At 40.2% G+C, this 16,987-nt stretch overlaps 1 long non-coding RNA gene across 1 annotated transcript; it reads left to right on the forward strand.

Annotated features, from left to right (window-relative positions):
• Positions 1-2,444: 2,444 nt before the first annotated feature.
• On the forward strand, positions 2,445-13,293 carry LOC129698635 (uncharacterized). Its single transcript, XR_008723690.1, has 3 exons — positions 2,445-2,834; positions 6,424-6,802; positions 11,191-13,293. It is a non-coding gene; the product is annotated as an uncharacterized LOC129698635 (long non-coding RNA).
• Positions 13,294-16,987: the final 3,694 nt, after the last annotated feature.

A 16,987-nucleotide genomic window follows, 5' to 3' on the forward strand; every position in this document is an offset into this window, starting at 1 on the left:
GGAGGTATCTGCAGCAACTTGTATATTGTTGTTCTCTGTTGTGTAATGAAAGTAACTGATGCTCCATATCCAGCAACTCTTGCTACAGTAGGAAGAGTTTACGGGGTTTTGCAAAAACTGCACGTTTCCCCATGCTGAACATTTATGTCGCAGGTCAACTCTGCCTTATACTGAAAAGCAAATGATTCCAGTCTGAAGAAGGATCTCAACCCATTCTTTCTCTCCAGGGATGCTGCCTGTCCCACTGAGTTACTCCAGCATTCTGTGTCTATCTTTGATTCTTGTCCCTCAATGTCCAGCTGTGGATCAACCATAGTAGAGCAAAGACCATAGTGATTTAATACTGAGGTAGGTTTGTGGTTACCATTGTGCAAGGTGGTTCAAAAACCTGATAGATGATGAGAAAAAAACCTTTTCTTGATCCTGGAGGTAAAGTTTCTCATGCTCCTGTACCTTCCTCCTGATGGTAGCAGTGGGAAGACAGCATGGACACAGTTGCGTGGATCTTTGATGGCTTTATCTGCCTTCTTGCAACCATTAGATCTTTTCGATGTACCCATGGTCACTCAGTACCCATGATGGACCAGGCAACGTCCACCACTTTATGTACCCTTTTTCTTTCTTGAGCATTCAAATTTCTGAACCACTCCGTATGTTCTTCATGGTATACTTGTAGAAAAGGGAATAGATCATGCTTTGAAATTCCAATTTCAATTAAGCGATTAGCTATATCATTCAGGTCTCATTTTCAAATGAGTGAAACAGTGGCCTATTACTAACCTTTCAAAATGACCATTTAATGGCCATTATCTCCAGCATTTTTGTTTACCTTTGATTTTCCAGCATCTGCAGTTCCTTCTTAAACATTTAATCCAATTAGTTCTTCAATATTTGAGATATGGTTTCACCAGCTAGGCCAGAATTTACTGCAGATAGGGTGTTGTAAATTTATTGGAACAGTTTGGCTGGTGGCACAGCTAGATCTGGAGTCGTTAAATTCTTCGTAAACCAACTAAGCTACCTTAGGTTGCACATTTTAATGTACTTGCATGAAAAAGAGTCAGTTAGGTAACAAATAATCAATGTAAATAAACAGTTGCATGGCTGCAAATTGTTAAAAGTTATCTGTTCTCTAAACCAAAAGTGGTTAAAAATGTAAAAGGAAATCCTTAACTTGCATGTGTTTCTAATATATGAATGATTTATTTGATTTACATTTTGCATTTTGTTTCATTTGTTGAGTTATGTATCTTTGGTAACCGACAGTATGACAACATTCATGTGGCATTCCTTAAAAGTTTCCATCAGTGAACATTATTTTGCATTAATGGGATACATGTTGGTGATGAGTGTGGGTCATGTGAAACAAAATTGCATGTCCCCACATTGCCACCCTGAAAAATTGGTGAAAGGAGAAATAGCTACCACTAATCACTGCACAGGCATAGTAGGAATAATCAAAGCAGTGAACTGTCTGAATGTCACAGACAATTAAAAACGTCAAACCTATCAAAAGCAATTAAAGACTATGAAGCTTTTGAAAACAATAATCAAAAACGCTTCGAAATATCCAAACACTTCAAAAAAAACCTCTTAAATTAACTAACATTTAACTTCAGACTTTCACAGCTGTTCCCACCAATGAAATTAATGGTCAACCACTCCCTGGACTAGTTCCAACCTGGCTTGGATACTTGTGTGGATTCCTCACCATAAGTGTTAGGGAATTACTAAAAATTCAGGCTCACTTGCTGTACTCCACTCGCAGTGAGAAACATAATGACAAACTGCTCACAACAACTTTAGGACTTTGCTCTTGCACTGAAATCGTCTGACATAAAATGACAGCAATTGTGTGGGAAAATGTCAATATTTTCCATGAAATTTGGTTCACCGTGTATTAGCAAACTTCTGATAGGCACCTGATTCTTCAAAAGCTTCTTAGGCCATAAACATTCCCCTGCAGCTAATGGAAGTTGTAAAATTGCTAATTCACTGCACACCTGGTTTTCTAAGAAGAGCAAAACAAGATTTGTCCATGCCATTGCTACCCAGGAGACTGAGAGGCATACAGCGTGAAGAAGTAATATTCTCCAATTGTTGGGTGCCAATCCGCAGTCTCCAAACTTATCACTGTCTCAGTGTCACAACATCTACAAAGCAAAATTACCAGGGAATTGGAAGATAGAGAGGAGGAAATGAACAACATCCAGGCAAGGTGATTGGCTTGAAATAATAGGAAGCCACTTAAACCAGCCTGCCCTCTTTCCTCTAAATGTCAGTTATCGTGTTGAAAATATTTCAAAAATCAAACTTTTCCTTTTCTCACGTTGATGTGGTGGGTCGTCTACTATTCACTGTTATAACTTCTGATTATTCCACCAAACAAACCCCCCACACTATTCTCCTATGGCATTACAGCACAAAAAGGGGAAATTAAACATTCAGTAGCTAATTGCATCTATTCTTCCCCTTGGTCACTGGGAAATACGGTAGGTTTACTTCATAGTCTCAAGTTGAGGAAGTACTTTCTGAGTGGAAGGAGCAACTGTGATAGCATTAAGTGTTGTGAGGCCCCTGGGAATCTCATGTCATGATGATCCTCTGGGAGCAGGGACTCCATATGTTACTGCAACAGCTGAAGCCATGTGTGGAATGCTGCCAGCACATGCCCATTCTCAGCACTCATTCAAACCTTGATTGGACCTGAGTGGCAAGTGTGAATGTGTAGCCACTTTGAGAAGAAGCCACCTTATTGGATCTCCATGACTGGCTTTGGACATTGCAGCTGGGGCGTGGTTGTGTAGGTGAGATTTGACCATTGGGTCAGTAAGGTGGGTAAAATCCATTGCCTTTGTACTTTCCAAAACATCCATAATTATTTTCAATCTGACAGAGACAAATTGGTATAAGTACATGTCAAAGATCTTGATGACGGCAGTCACAGCTGTTGTGGGGAGAATGCTGTGCTACATTTAACCCTTGATCACTTTGGGGACTTTGCTGCAGATGGCTGTGAGTGTGCTCCATGCTGATCACAGCGCTGCATTTAAACAAGCAATTGCCACAAAACCTCCCTGCTCCCATGATTTGTCTTCTCCCTTCTATCCACAATGTCTTCTACTTCCTCTTTGTCAAACTTACGAGATGCCTGTTCTGGTGTTGTAGCAGCCAGTCAGTTGTGTTGTGGAGTGATTCACACAAGTCTTTGATGCCATGATGGCAATGGGCCAGCACCTGGGAATGAGTCATTCATTTGCAGAATATCCCCAAGGCAATGAGTTTTTAAAAAAAAGTAGAATTGTTTTGAGAGGGGGGGGGGGGGAATTCTATTCTCTTTCCATCTTCTATACACTCACCTCCACACACTTGCATTCACTTTCCTTGTTTGGATAACTATGCATTCACAGCGCAAACTTTCCCATCAATAATAAGCCAGCCAGCACAAATGCAGAGAATCTTGGTCAGGATAACGTTGTAGTACTAGAACCAGTAGAAAAGCTTTTCATTGCTCCTCGGTACACGTGACAATAAACTAAATTCAAACTCGAACAATAGCATTCTCAAAGGAGTTTGTTTAATCCCTCAAACCAATCAAGTGGCTTATCAAAGCATCTGACTGAAACTGGAACTTGAAGCAAATAAGTGCTGGGGCAAATTGGATGAAGAAGGGATAGCTTCAAGGACCCCTCTCCCATAGTTTCTGGTGAAACAAGGGAACTGAATGAGAATCGTCTTTGTTGAATGCGCAAAGTCTTTTGATGTTGTAGAGCTTCATGGCCCTCTTCCAGTATCGTTACACACGCTAATTCCACACAAAAAAACATTCAAGAAATTTTATACACATATATATTGTATCTGGTGTGGTACTTTGCAGTGTTGAAACGTCAAGGTAGAGCTGTACTTCCAAGTAGTACATTCCAAGTAGCGCCTTTTCACACAGAGAGTAGCTAATTTTGAGTGTACACTGTACTATTATTAGAAGCAACATTCATTAAAAAGAGTTATATTTCCTTATCCTAAATACCAAAGGGAACAAAGAATCATTGCTTCTACTTCCACAGATGATTGAAGATATTTGACATGTCAATGAATATTCTGTTGATATTGTACACGTTGAGAACATAGTGACTGGTTGTATCATAGCCTGGTTTGGTAACACAAATGCCCAGGAATTTAGTTGATTACAGAGAGTGATAGTACTGACTTTTCCACTATTGAAGAGATCTAGAGGAGGTTCTGCCTCAAAAAGGCAGGTTAGTGTCATCGGGAACCCACGTCATCTTGGCTATGCTCTCATTTAATTCCTACCATTGGGAAGGCAAGAGTCTGAAAACCATGATGTCCAGGTTCAAGAACAGCTCTTCCCCGCTATCATCAGGCTCTTGAACATTACACAAAACTAACCTCAACTATGAACTTCTATGGACCATCTTAGGTTGCACTAAGAACTTTGGGGTTTTGCACAAGTATTGTGGTTATTAATTAATTAATTAATTGGTTGATTGATTGGTCGAGTGATTAATCAATTAATTAATTAATCTGTTTATTTATTTATTTGTTGTATTATTCATGTGCATGGCATTTAACGTCCTGTATTGCTCCTGCAAGTAAGAATTTGATTGTTCCATTGCTGGTACGTAATGTAGTTCAACATTCTTGTCCCTTGATTCTTTTGAGAAATACCACGAAAGAACCAGCACATTTGTGAAGAAAATTACATTGAATTACATTTTAAAAGCAAATTAGAAGAAATTATTAATGTGTTCCACTACCACATTTCATACAACTTGGGCAGCTGTCTTGATAATGAATGAATATGAAAAGATAAAAAGATGAAAAAATTCAGTATCTCCTGCAATAGGATATCTTTGATGTAGTCTCTGAATATTGAACCTTTTTGCTAGTCATATTGATAGTTTGTTTTTAATTTTTTTTTTAGCCAAGATATGTGACAATAAACTCATCTGAATTGGAAACACTTTTCACATTTAAAATTATTCTCCTCTTTCAAGAAGCATGCCCTATTCAATAGTTGATTAAAACAATTTTGTAAATAGCAGGCACTCAATCAGCCTGAATGTCTCATTGCCTATCAACATGTTATTATTTTTGGGAGTCTAGGCAAGTCAAGGGATGGGTGGATGAATTATTATCAAATTCAATGTAGCTTGGTTCTTGGCACAGGTGATCATATTAAATGGCAGTGCTGGCTCGAAGGGCCCAATGGCCTACTCCTGCACCTGTTTTCTATTTCTGTAAATGATTTGATATGGGCAACCATATTATATCATTTATAGAAACATAGAAAATAGGCCATTGGGCCCTTCGAGCCATTCAATATGAGCACGGCTGATCATCCAAAATCAGTACCTCGTTCCTGCTTTCTTCTCATGAATAACTCTCTCTTGAATACATCCAGTGAATTGGCCTCCACTGCCTTCTGTGGCAGAGAATTCTACAGATTCACAACTCTCTGGGTGAAAACGTTTTTCCTCATCTCAGTCCTAAATTGTCCTCAGTGTGTGTAGGCTTGTGTTAATCTGTGGGGATTGCTGGTCACCAGTGAATCTGGTGGGCCGAAGGGCCTGTTTCCACGCTGTATCTCTATACTAAAAATCTGCAGTTCCTTTCTACACTTATGTCAGGCTGCTGTTCATCAACTTCAGCTCGGCATTCAACACTATCGTCCCTTCCAAATTCACCACAAAGTTCCAAGACAACTGGGTCCTTGACTTCCTCATCAGCCAACCTCAATCAGCGCAGATTAGTAACAACATTTCTTCCTGTTGAAACATTTATGGTTTAGAGTATAAACATCACACAAAAACACAAGCAATTGGGAGCATGAGTCAGCTACCTGAGCCCTTGAGCCTGCTCTACTTCTCAACAGGATCATGGCCGATCTCTTCCAGGTTTCAATTCTGCCAGATCCACATAGCATTAAATTCCCTGATCATTCAAAAATGATTCCAATTCATTTTTCTGAGAATCCAGATGGAAAAAGAACATCAAATTATTGGAGAGAAGACCATCACTTGCCAAAACTGAAATACTGACTACATTTCATTAACCAAATATGATCATAGAGTGACCGTCTAATTTTGTTGTGTGAGAAACAAAATACTTTAAATTATACCTCAAAAATCAAGGCTTCCAGCTCGAGTCAAACAGTGCTGGTGGCATCATTTTTGGTTTGTTGGTGACAATTTAAATGTTTGGAAACAATTTTCTAATTGAATAAAATATCATGTAAGACTATCAATGATCACCATGTTTAATTAAAAGTCGTGAGATTTAAAAAGATTTAAACCTAGTGAGAAAAGAATGAGGATTCATTGAAGTTGAAAATTAATTCACCTGCATTATTTTTGTAAAGTATTCATTGAGGTAACTATAATGTTTTTGTTTCCTATGCTATAGGTATAAAACAAAAGGGGAACTTTGAACATACATCTACATTTATTTTCCTTCAATGTTCAGAACATTCTGATGAGCTCTGATTAGCTGTTTTTATAACTTCAAGGCTGCACTTCATTGCTTTCTAGATCAAATATAAAGATGGTGACCTCTCAACAGTAATCACTGACCCACATAAATTTTGGGCTATTTCAGAAAAAAAATCATCACCTGCAGCTTTCGCCACCAATTCGTGGTTCAAATCCATAAAGTAAATAAGAATGAAATCAAGTGCCTTATTAGCAAGAATCGCACTAAAGGTCTCCCAATTACCAGATGTAAATGAAAACCAGATGCTCTTGGAAATAAAATATTCCATCTTGAATGCCTGCAAGGACATATGGTGAGTAATGAAAATGTTTTATAATGTCCATCTGCAGAAGCACTCAAACATGTTCCTGTATCATAAATCACCAAAGGACATCAGTGTACTAATATAACTTTGCTGCTTCTGCTTAAAACTTAATTCAGTTGGATTAAAGCTCTTCTGGAATATTCTACTAAGAAAGCACAGTCAGAAACAACCTTCGCAGTCTTTAAAAAAATGTATTCAGAAGTTTAATTATGTTCACTGCAGTTTTTGTCCATAATGGTCAATAGCAATACAGTGATTGACAAAAAATTACAGTTTTCACAATAAAGTAATTTAATTGTTTTTCACTTAATTTTATTAAAAGGAATTAAGGGACAGAAGTTTAAGGGTAATATGAGGGGGAACTTCTTTCCTCAGAGAGTGGTAGTGGTGTGGAATGAGCTTCCAGTGGAAGTGGTGGAGGCAGGTTCATTGGTATCATTTAAAAATAAATTGGATAGGCATATGGATGAGAAGGGAATGGAGGGTTATGGTATGAGTGCAGGCAGGTGGGACTAAGGGGAAAAAAAATTTTTGTTCGGCACGGACTTGTAGGGCCGAGATGGCCTGTTTCCGTGCTGTAATTGTTATATGGTTATATGGTTATATGGAATCTATCTGATTTTCAAGGATGAAGCAAAACATAATTTCTGTTAATTTGTCATAAACCATTCCATTTAACAGAGCTAAAGATAACATCCTCTAAGTTTGGACATGTCCTATCAATTGATCAGTGTGCATAAGGAATTGAGCTGTTTCTCATAGTATATGGGTGTGAGTTAAAGTTAGATACGAAAACAATGCAGAGCACAATTGTGCGAAATAAAACAGAGAAAGGAAGAGCCATCAAGCAAACCAACTCGAAGATTCATTGAGAAATTGTTAAACCATTTTCTTTTAAAATATTGATAGAATAGGTGGCCCAGGAAATTCTAGAAAGCTGACTGAATGATGTAAAGGAAATGGTGATTACATCTCCAAGACAATAATATGTAATATTAAGGGAAACTTTAGCAAATCCCCTAATGTTAATTTGCTGCCAAGTTCTTGCCCAATCCCCATTGTGAAGGCAATGTACGATTGGGGAGGGCTTTCCAGATGTAAATACCGTCAAACAAGGGTGGGGGCTGGGGGCAGAACAAGCCCCGTCCTCAAATCAGATTTTTTTTAATTAACGGCCTGCTAGTTCACACAGCTTGCCTCAGCCAGTTGTCAATCTTATCAAAATATTTCTAATAGTGGTTTAATACTTTTTAACAGTTATGACATTCAAACAATATTTTAAAAATGATTGCGAATTAAACAGAATCTGAAAAGTGCAAAATAAGTCCAGTCCACTACAAACAAAATCAAAAACATGTAACTACATCCAAGTAACAGAAAAAGTATTTACCTTGCCACCATTACCTTGCCACCATTACCTCAACATCATTACATTAAAGCACACGGCATTGGGGGTTCAGTATTGATGTGGATAGAGAACTGGCTGGCAAACAGGAAGCAAAGAGTAAGAGTAAACGGGTAATTTTCACAATGGCAGGCAGTGACTAGTGGGGTACCGCAAGGCTCAGTGCTGGGACCCCAGCTATTTACAATATATATTAATGATCTTGATGAGGGAATTGAAGGCAATATCTCCAAGTTTGCGGATGACACTAAGCTGGGGGGCAGTGTTAGCTGTGAGGAGGATGCTAGGAGACTGCAAGGTGACTTGGATAGGCTGGGTGAGTGGGGAAATGTTTGGCAGATGCAGTATAATGTGGATAAATGTGAGGTTATCCATTTTGGTGGCAAAAACGGGAAAGCAGACTATTATCTAAATGGTGGCCGATTGGGAAAGGGGGAGATGCAGCGAGACCTGGGTGTCATGGTACACCAGTCATTGAAGGTAGGCATGCAGGTGCAGCAGGCAGTAAAGAAAGCGAATGGTATGTTATCTTTCATTGCAAAAGGATTTGAGTATAGGAGCAGGGAGGTTCTACTGCAGTTGTACAGGGTCTTGGTGAGACCACACCTGGAGTATTGCGTACAGTTTTGGTCTCCAAATCTGAGGAAGGACATTATTGCCATAGAGGGAGTGCAGAGACGGTTCACCAGACTGATTCCTGGGATGTCAGGACTGTCTTATGAAGAAAGACTGGATAGACTTGGTTTATACTCTTTAGAATTTAGGAGATTGAGAGGGGATCTTATAGAAACTTACAAAATTCTTAAGGGGTTGGACAGGCTAGATGCCGGAAGATTGTTCCCGATGTTAGGGAAGTCCAGGACAAGGGGTCACAGCTTAAGGATAAGGGGGAAATCCTTTAAAACCGAGATGAGAAGAACTTTTTTCACACAGAGAGTGGTGAATCTCTGGAACTCTCTGCCACAGAGGGTAGTTGAGGCCAGTTCATTGGCTATATTTAAGAGGGAGTTAGATGTGGCCCTTGTGGCTAAGGGGATCAGGGGTTATGGAGAGAAGGCAGGTACGGGATACTGAGTTGGATGATCAGCCATGATCATATTGAATGGTGGTGCAGGCTCGAAGGGCCGAATGGCCTACTCCTGCACCTAATTTCTATGTTTCTATATTACCTGCCATTGAAACAAATCGAGTCACTGTTTCGGAGACAGGTCCCCCAGCATAATAATTGCTGGGTATTGCCCTGAACTTGTGCTCTGTCACTGGACTCTACAAGAAGGCCAACACTGGACACAGCTGGAAAAATGCAGCCAGCAAGTCATGTTTGCCATCAAACTCCAAATTTAGAGGCATTTACATACAAAAATGCCATTGGTTTTTTGAAAGAACTGTAATTTGAGAAACCAATTAGCAATCAAAAAATATTCCTATGTAAAAAATGTTGATGTTCACAAAGGTTAATTGGCAGCAAGTTATTTCAGGGATTGCACGCGAGTAGCAAAAAAGTGTCTCCTTTCCTATTCTCTTTCATGATATTTATATTGCCACCTACATCCACCTACCTAAAGCAGAGTTGGGCGTTGGGACATGGTAAAAAGAGAGTGCTTTTGGGGTGCAAGAGAGAGGACAATTGACTTGAATAGGGTGAATGGCAATAAAGTGACAGATGAAGTAGGTTACAGAGGCAGAAGAATACCAGGCTGCTATTGAGAGGATTAGAATACCAGTGCAGACTGGATAGATAGAAGGTATAAATTGCAAAATGGACTGGGAAGAATGGTCCTTTGAATTAGGTCTGGAGAGGGGTTAATGCCTTTGTAAAATGAGATGATTGGATGGGGAAATTAGTTTATTGGAACAAGGAACTGCAGGTGCTGGTTTACAAAAAAATGGACACCAAGTCCTACGGTCTCAACCTGAAACGTCACTTATCTGTGTTCTCCAGAAATGCTGCCTGATCCACTGAGTTACTCCAGCACTTTGAGTCTTTAAAAAAAAATCAATATTACCTGTTCTGACAAGGGCCATACATAAACCTGCTCTGTCTTGCTCAAAAAGTTGCCTTCCAATAGTTAAACTAAAAATCAGAGTATATTGGGACAGCGTGTACTATTGGATCCATCAGGATCCATCAGGAGCTTCTTCCAAAATAACCCATCCATAGCCCACTCTATAAATACAAATGCACATATTCTTCACCAAAGAAAAATAATTTTTAAGGAAAATTTGTTGATTTCTCAAAATCAGTCATGCCTACCCAAGAACAGCCATTCACTTGTACCGTATGTGAAGCTAGTTAAATCATTCTGATGCTTCATAATTGCTAGTAGCAAAGATAAGTGAACAGTGGAAGAATAATATTATGAGCAGTGACAGCAATGGGAACACGGAATAAAATTAAAATATACAGCACTTGGTTTAAAGCCTAAAACAATATAAAATATATTTTCTATATCGGTACTTCTAAACAATAACAGATGGAAAATTTATTTTGCATTTACAGGGCGAGTTGCTGGAATTGTGAGCTGTTCAATGGGCAATATAAATGTTAGGATTTGGAACATAACATGAACAAGAGCGAGTGAATTCATATCAAACTAAGTAAAGAGAGGAAAACAAAGATGAAAAGAGAAACCAGGTCGTGAGGAAAAATGACAAAGGATAAGTTTTTTTAAATTACTTTGACTATTTTCCAATATCTCTCCCTGATGGAATAGGATCCTATTATAATGGTTCATTTTCACATCATATAGGTGTTTGGATAATAAAGGATATATAGGTCGAATTGGAAAAATACTTTTGGTTAATAGTACATGTTGATTGCAGCCAAAAGAGCGAATGCTATTGATTCATGGAAGATTCATGCTATTGAACCTACAGTGTTGAGGCAGGCAGAGAGATGCTTCAAATCTAACTTTTCTTAATCTGACAAAATATCAGTGACCTGAATTGTTAATTATTTCTCTCTCCACAGATGCTTCCTGACCTGCTCGGTATTTTCAGCGTTTTCCTTTATTTCAGAATTCCTGCATCTGCAAGTTTTATTTTTGCATTTCAAATAGAATCTACGTAGCCATAAATATCTCTTTTCTCATTATTTCTTGTATCCAGTTAATGGGCATCTTCATCTTCTTCAAGTGACTGATCCGATTATATGATTTAGGAATATGGCCTCTACTGCATCAATCTTTACATTAATCTTAATGCGTATTGCCAAGTTTATCCCAGTTCCCTCTATTCCAGTGAATTACTTCATTTGCTTCATTGAAAGCACATTAAGAAGTTCAAAACAAAGTGATTCATTTCTTACTAATTATATAAAACTACTATTACATGGTTGACTACACTGGTACAATTTTAGCATCTTAACCTGAACCAGCATGCAGAATGCTAGAATTTCAACATACCAATCAGACCCGTTAACACACATGTTCAAGGATGATGTTTCATGGAATATAAGAAATAGGAACAGATCCCTTAAGCCTGCTCTCCCTGATCTTTGACCTCAAGTCCATTTTCCCACCAGATCTTTTAATTCCTTTAGCAATCCAAAAATCCACTGACCTCAGATTTCAATATTCTCAACAACTCATCACCTTAAGCACAAATAGAGTTCCAAATATTTGTGGGGAGAAATCAGTCCTCGACAGCTATTCCCTATTTTTAGTTGACGTGCACTCTCTACAAATTCTCAGCCATGGGGAACAGCTTCTCACCAACTCCCAGTCATGCCTTCTCAGAATTTTACATTCCCTGTAAAACATCTTCACTTTTAAATATGAATGGAATGCAAAAGACGCTCTTTCAAATATTTGACATATAATTGTAATAATACATGTAATTAATGATTTGTAACCCAGTATGGTAATAAAATCTATATAGCCTGCTGATTTTTGATAGATGTTAAATTAAAATCTTCATGGCCTTTGTAATTCAATGAGCAGATGTATATTCAATTAGCTGAAAGTCCTCTAATTTTTGTTTTACAAAATGTGGTTGCATGATTTTAATAAAATGTTTGAAGTGGAACATTTTTGATGAGGAACATTTTAAAGTTAATTTTTCAAAATCCCGCAACTGTGCAAGCTTTTTTTAAATAATTTTGCAGCTTGTGAAACTATGTGTACTCTGGCTCATCCCTTCCTGTACATGCTGCGATACGCAATCTAACTGTCCCTGGACGTTTCCCAGTGGATTTGACCTTTTCATTGGCTTGTAATAATGTTATTTTAAGTTGACCACATTGTTTGCATATTACCATGGAGTTTATTGCATGAACAAATACTCAAAGTAATGAGGCCTAAAATAAATGTTAAATGTAACGGAAAGGTTTTTCCTTTATTGCATACAGTGGAGTCAGCTATAAGCTTGGCTCTAGACATTCTCTGGAAGTTAAAGAACACATAAAGGGAGCTTGAGACAGTTAATGGAGATGTCTTGAGGACAGTTTGTATTATGGCCGAGGAGATTTTGGACGTCCCAGGGCATATTAAGGTAGGTAAATCTCCCATGCCTAATCAGATATATCCAAGGACACTCTGGGAAACTAGAGAAGAAATAGCAGAAGCCCCGGCTGAGATATATGAATCATCATTAGACATGGGTGAAGTGCAGGATGACAGGAGGGCAGCTAATGCTGTGCCTCTATTTAAGAAGGGCTGTAAGGAACAGCCTGGGAACTATAAACCAGTAAGCCTAACATTTGTAGTAAATTACTGAGGAAGATTCTGAAGGATAAGATTTATATGCATTTAGATAGACAAGGGCTGATTAGGGATAGTCAGCATTGTTTAGTATATGGGAGATCGTGTCTTGCCAATTTTACTGAAATTTTTGAAGAAACTTAACCAATAAGGTTAATGCCTTAACCAATAAGGTTAATGAGGGCAATGCCATCGATGTTGTCTATATTGACTTTAGCAAGGGTCTTTGTTAAGATTCCGCACGGCATGCTGTTCAGGAATGTTAGATTGCATGAAATCCGGGGAGAAGTAGCTTACTGGATACAGAATTGGCTTCATGGAAGGAAACAGAGGATGATAGTGGCAGATATCTTATCATACTGGAGGTACATGCCCATGGGTGGGTGTTGAGCCCATTGCTGTTTGTGGTTTACATCAATGATTTGGATGAAAATATAGAAGGCTTGATTAGTAAGTTTGTAGATGAGACTTATAGGCCTTTTTCACAGGGCGACGATGCAAGATGTAGCCAGAGTGAAGTGGTCGTGGTCTAGCACGATATCACATGATATAACAGGGGGGTAGACAAAGAGTTCCCACGGTACTTGGCATTTCTGTTATTTGTGCGAGTGACTTGTCCATCTCCCGAGCTTTCCCGTTAAATCTTGAATGACATTGTAAACTGTCAAGTGTAATTAAATCATCACGTGGCACAAATGATGTCACTTTTTTTTTCACACACTATAAATATCCTCCCTTGGTTGAATTGGTATATACACACACAAAGCAGAGTTTTACTGTGTATGTGGGAGAGGGGTAGAAAGAGACGTACACTCACAGAGGCAGAGCCTCTCAGCCTGTGTGAGAGGGAGGGAGGGAGAGAGAGAGAGGCACACACAAGGTGGATGTGAAATCTCACCTGCCTGTTTCAGTGACAGACACCCGCCGCCAGTAAATGAAGCCACCCCCATCTGTCTCCCCCTCCTCTCCCTCGACTCCCCCACCTTTCCCTCCCAACTCCAGTCCCGTCCCGACCCCCTGGGAAACTGAAGGGAGCAACAATTAACTGCTGCCTGCCCGCTGAGTTAAAGAGTTCCCACGGTAGTAAGACGATGTTAGTTGCGCCCAAGTTTAAATTTCCAACGTGTGTTTCAGAGTAAATCAAAAACTGTCTGAATCAGCAAGTTAGACACAAAATGCTGGAGTAACTCAGCGGGCCAAGCAGCATCTCTGGAGAAAAGGAATATATTCCATTTTTGGTCGGGACCCTTCTTCGGGATGATTGTAGGGGGCAACTGGAAGCAAGAAAAGACTGGGACAAATCAGGGCCAACAACAGATGACCTCAGCAGGGTATTTTGAAGAGGGGTCCCGACCCGAAATGTCGCCTAACCCCTTCCTCCAGAGATGCTGTCTGACCCACTGAGTCACTCCAGTACTTTATGTCTATATTTGGTTCCCTGATTGTTGTTGGCTAGGGATAGTGTGATCCCAAGAGGGGACCATCGTTGCAAACCTTGGGTTAACCGACATTTACTGCATGGGGGAGGGGGGGGGGGGGGGGGGGGGGGGGGGGGGGGGGGGGGGGGGGGGGGGGGGAGGGGGGGGGGGGGGGGAGAGAGAGAGAGTGTAAGTTAACTAAAATTAAATAATTCAATGTTCATAGTGAACACAGACACAAAATGTTGGAGTAACTCAATGGGTCAGGCAACATCTCTGGAGAAAATGAACAGGTGGCGTTTGTGTCTATCTTCGGTAAAAACCAGCATCCGCAGTTCCTTCTTGTACAATGGATCTCAGTGTCAAGTCTCTGACTCCCGTTGGCAGGCCATTCAGCCCACAGCCCGCCCAGTGATGACTAACCCATGTCACAGGGGGATGGTGTGAAGGCGGAGTTAGACAGAGCTTGATTAATGTTACGGTTGGGGAATGGGCCATAATATGGCCAGGGAAACGCTGTTATTCGTGATGCCCCCTCCGCCCTTTCCCAGCTGTTCTCAATCGCACCCCTGGCCACACAAAAATTTATACTTTAAGAAGGAATACATGGAACATTTAAACTCCGAACGCTTCTACAGAGTGAGCCATGTGTGCACTTTGATCATTCTCCCTGTATTTGCATTTGACAAAATAGTCGGAAAAAAATGTTTAAAAGTGTTCATACCTTTTGCTATGCCTAATTGGCCCTTACCTCTGCGAAAATAGTCTGATATTCGTAGGTTAAATGTCACCAACAATAATTGATTCTGTTATTAATTGACTAATAATTGACTCTATTAGCAATTTATTAAATCTGACTACATGCGGCACAGTGGTTGAGTTGCTGCCTCACAGCCCCAGAGACCGGGGTTCGATCCTGACCATGGGTGCACCGGTTTCCTCTCACACTCCAGAGATTACAGGTTTGTAAGTTAATCGGCTTCGGTAACATTGTAAAATTGTCCCTGGAGTGTATAAGAATAGGTGGTCGGCGCGGACTCAGTGGGCCGAAGGGCCTGTTTCCGCGCTATATCTCGAAAATCTGAAGTTAGGTAATGTCTAAAGGAACTGCAGATGCTGGTTAATACGCACAAAAGGACACAAAATGTTGGTGTAACTCAGCAGGTAAGTCAGATCTGGGAAGAAAAACATAAAAAGCTGGAGTAAGTCAGCGTGTCAGGCAGCTTCTCTGGAGAAAAAGAATAGATGGCGATTCGAATCGGAACCCTTCTTCAGACATCCTAAACGGAATTGAGTCTGAAGATGTGTCTCGTCCCGAAACACCACCTATTTTTCTCCAGAGATGCTGCTTGACTCGCTGAGTTACTCCAGCTTTTTGTGTCTGTCTTCGTTTTAAACCTGCATGTGCAGTTCACTCCTTTACACGGGTCTCTGGAGAACATTGATTGGTAGCGTTCCGGACCCTGCTTCGGAAAGGCATCGATCGCTGGTCGGTGAGGACTCCGAGCTGTATCTCTCAAAGAGGTACATGTGAAAAATTTCTCATGGACCATAAAAATGCGGGACCTTTCAGTAAAGTCCCTTTTAAAGATTATAATTATTTCCTCATGAATAAGTTGATGTCCATATGCGGATGCAAATCTTTATTTTTAAAATTCAATCCCACAGAAGACAATTTTTACTCACCTTCTGTCCCCTCTGTCCAGCTTCCGGGTTCACCGTTCGCAGGAGTTCCCACGGTACACGCAAGAGTCAGTACGGATATCGCACTGGCCACTACGTGCATATAATGTTGCAATGTTCAACCACAACTGTACAAGTCACTCTTGGAGAAATTCAAGCTTGTTTGAATTTTCTCCCGAGTCACCGAGTTACACGAGTACCTGCCGTTAGCGCCACGGTGGTCCACGAATGCCGTACGGTTATCGCAAGAGGTTCCCACGATGTTCAACTATGGTTAACTCTTGCGTCAATTCGCCCTGTGAAAAAGGGGTTTAAAGTGGACTGAATATAGTTATCAAAATTTACAATGAGATCTTGATCAGTTGGGCAAATGGGCTGAGGAATGAGATGGGCTGAGGGCTGAGATATGGGCTGAGGTAAATGAGAGGTACTGCAATTTGTGAAGTTAAAGGGAAAGGGAATCAAGAACCAGAGGACCTGGAAAGAGGTGAAAGATTTGATAGGAGCCTGAGGGACATCTTTTGCACTCAGAGGTTGGTGGGTATGTGGAATGAGCAGCCAAAATAGTAGTTGAGTCTGGTACTATAACAGCATTTAAAAAAAACTCTTGGGCAGGCAAATGGATAGGAAAGGATTAAATTGAATTAGACCAAATGTAGAGAAACGGATCAGCTTGGGGCATCTTAGTTGACATGAATTAATAGGGCTGCAGGGCCTGTTTCCATGCTGTATGACTATGACTTTGACAATGATATAAGGTGAAAGGGACTTGATGGAGGTCGGAACATCATCATAGGTAGACACAAAATGCTGGAGTAACTCAGCGGGAGAGGCAGCATCTCTGGAGAGAGGGAATGGGTGACGTTTCGGGTTGAGACCCTTCTTCAGACTTCTTCACCATGGTTGGGATTATGATAAAAGTCTAAACATGTGCATTGGTGTTTGTAGTTGAATGAATTCAGTCTTA

The sequence above is a fragment of the Leucoraja erinacea genome, chromosome 7 (assembly GCF_028641065.1).
Source record: "Leucoraja erinacea ecotype New England chromosome 7, Leri_hhj_1, whole genome shotgun sequence".
In the NCBI taxonomy this organism is placed as follows: domain Eukaryota; kingdom Metazoa; phylum Chordata; class Chondrichthyes; order Rajiformes; family Rajidae; genus Leucoraja; species Leucoraja erinaceus.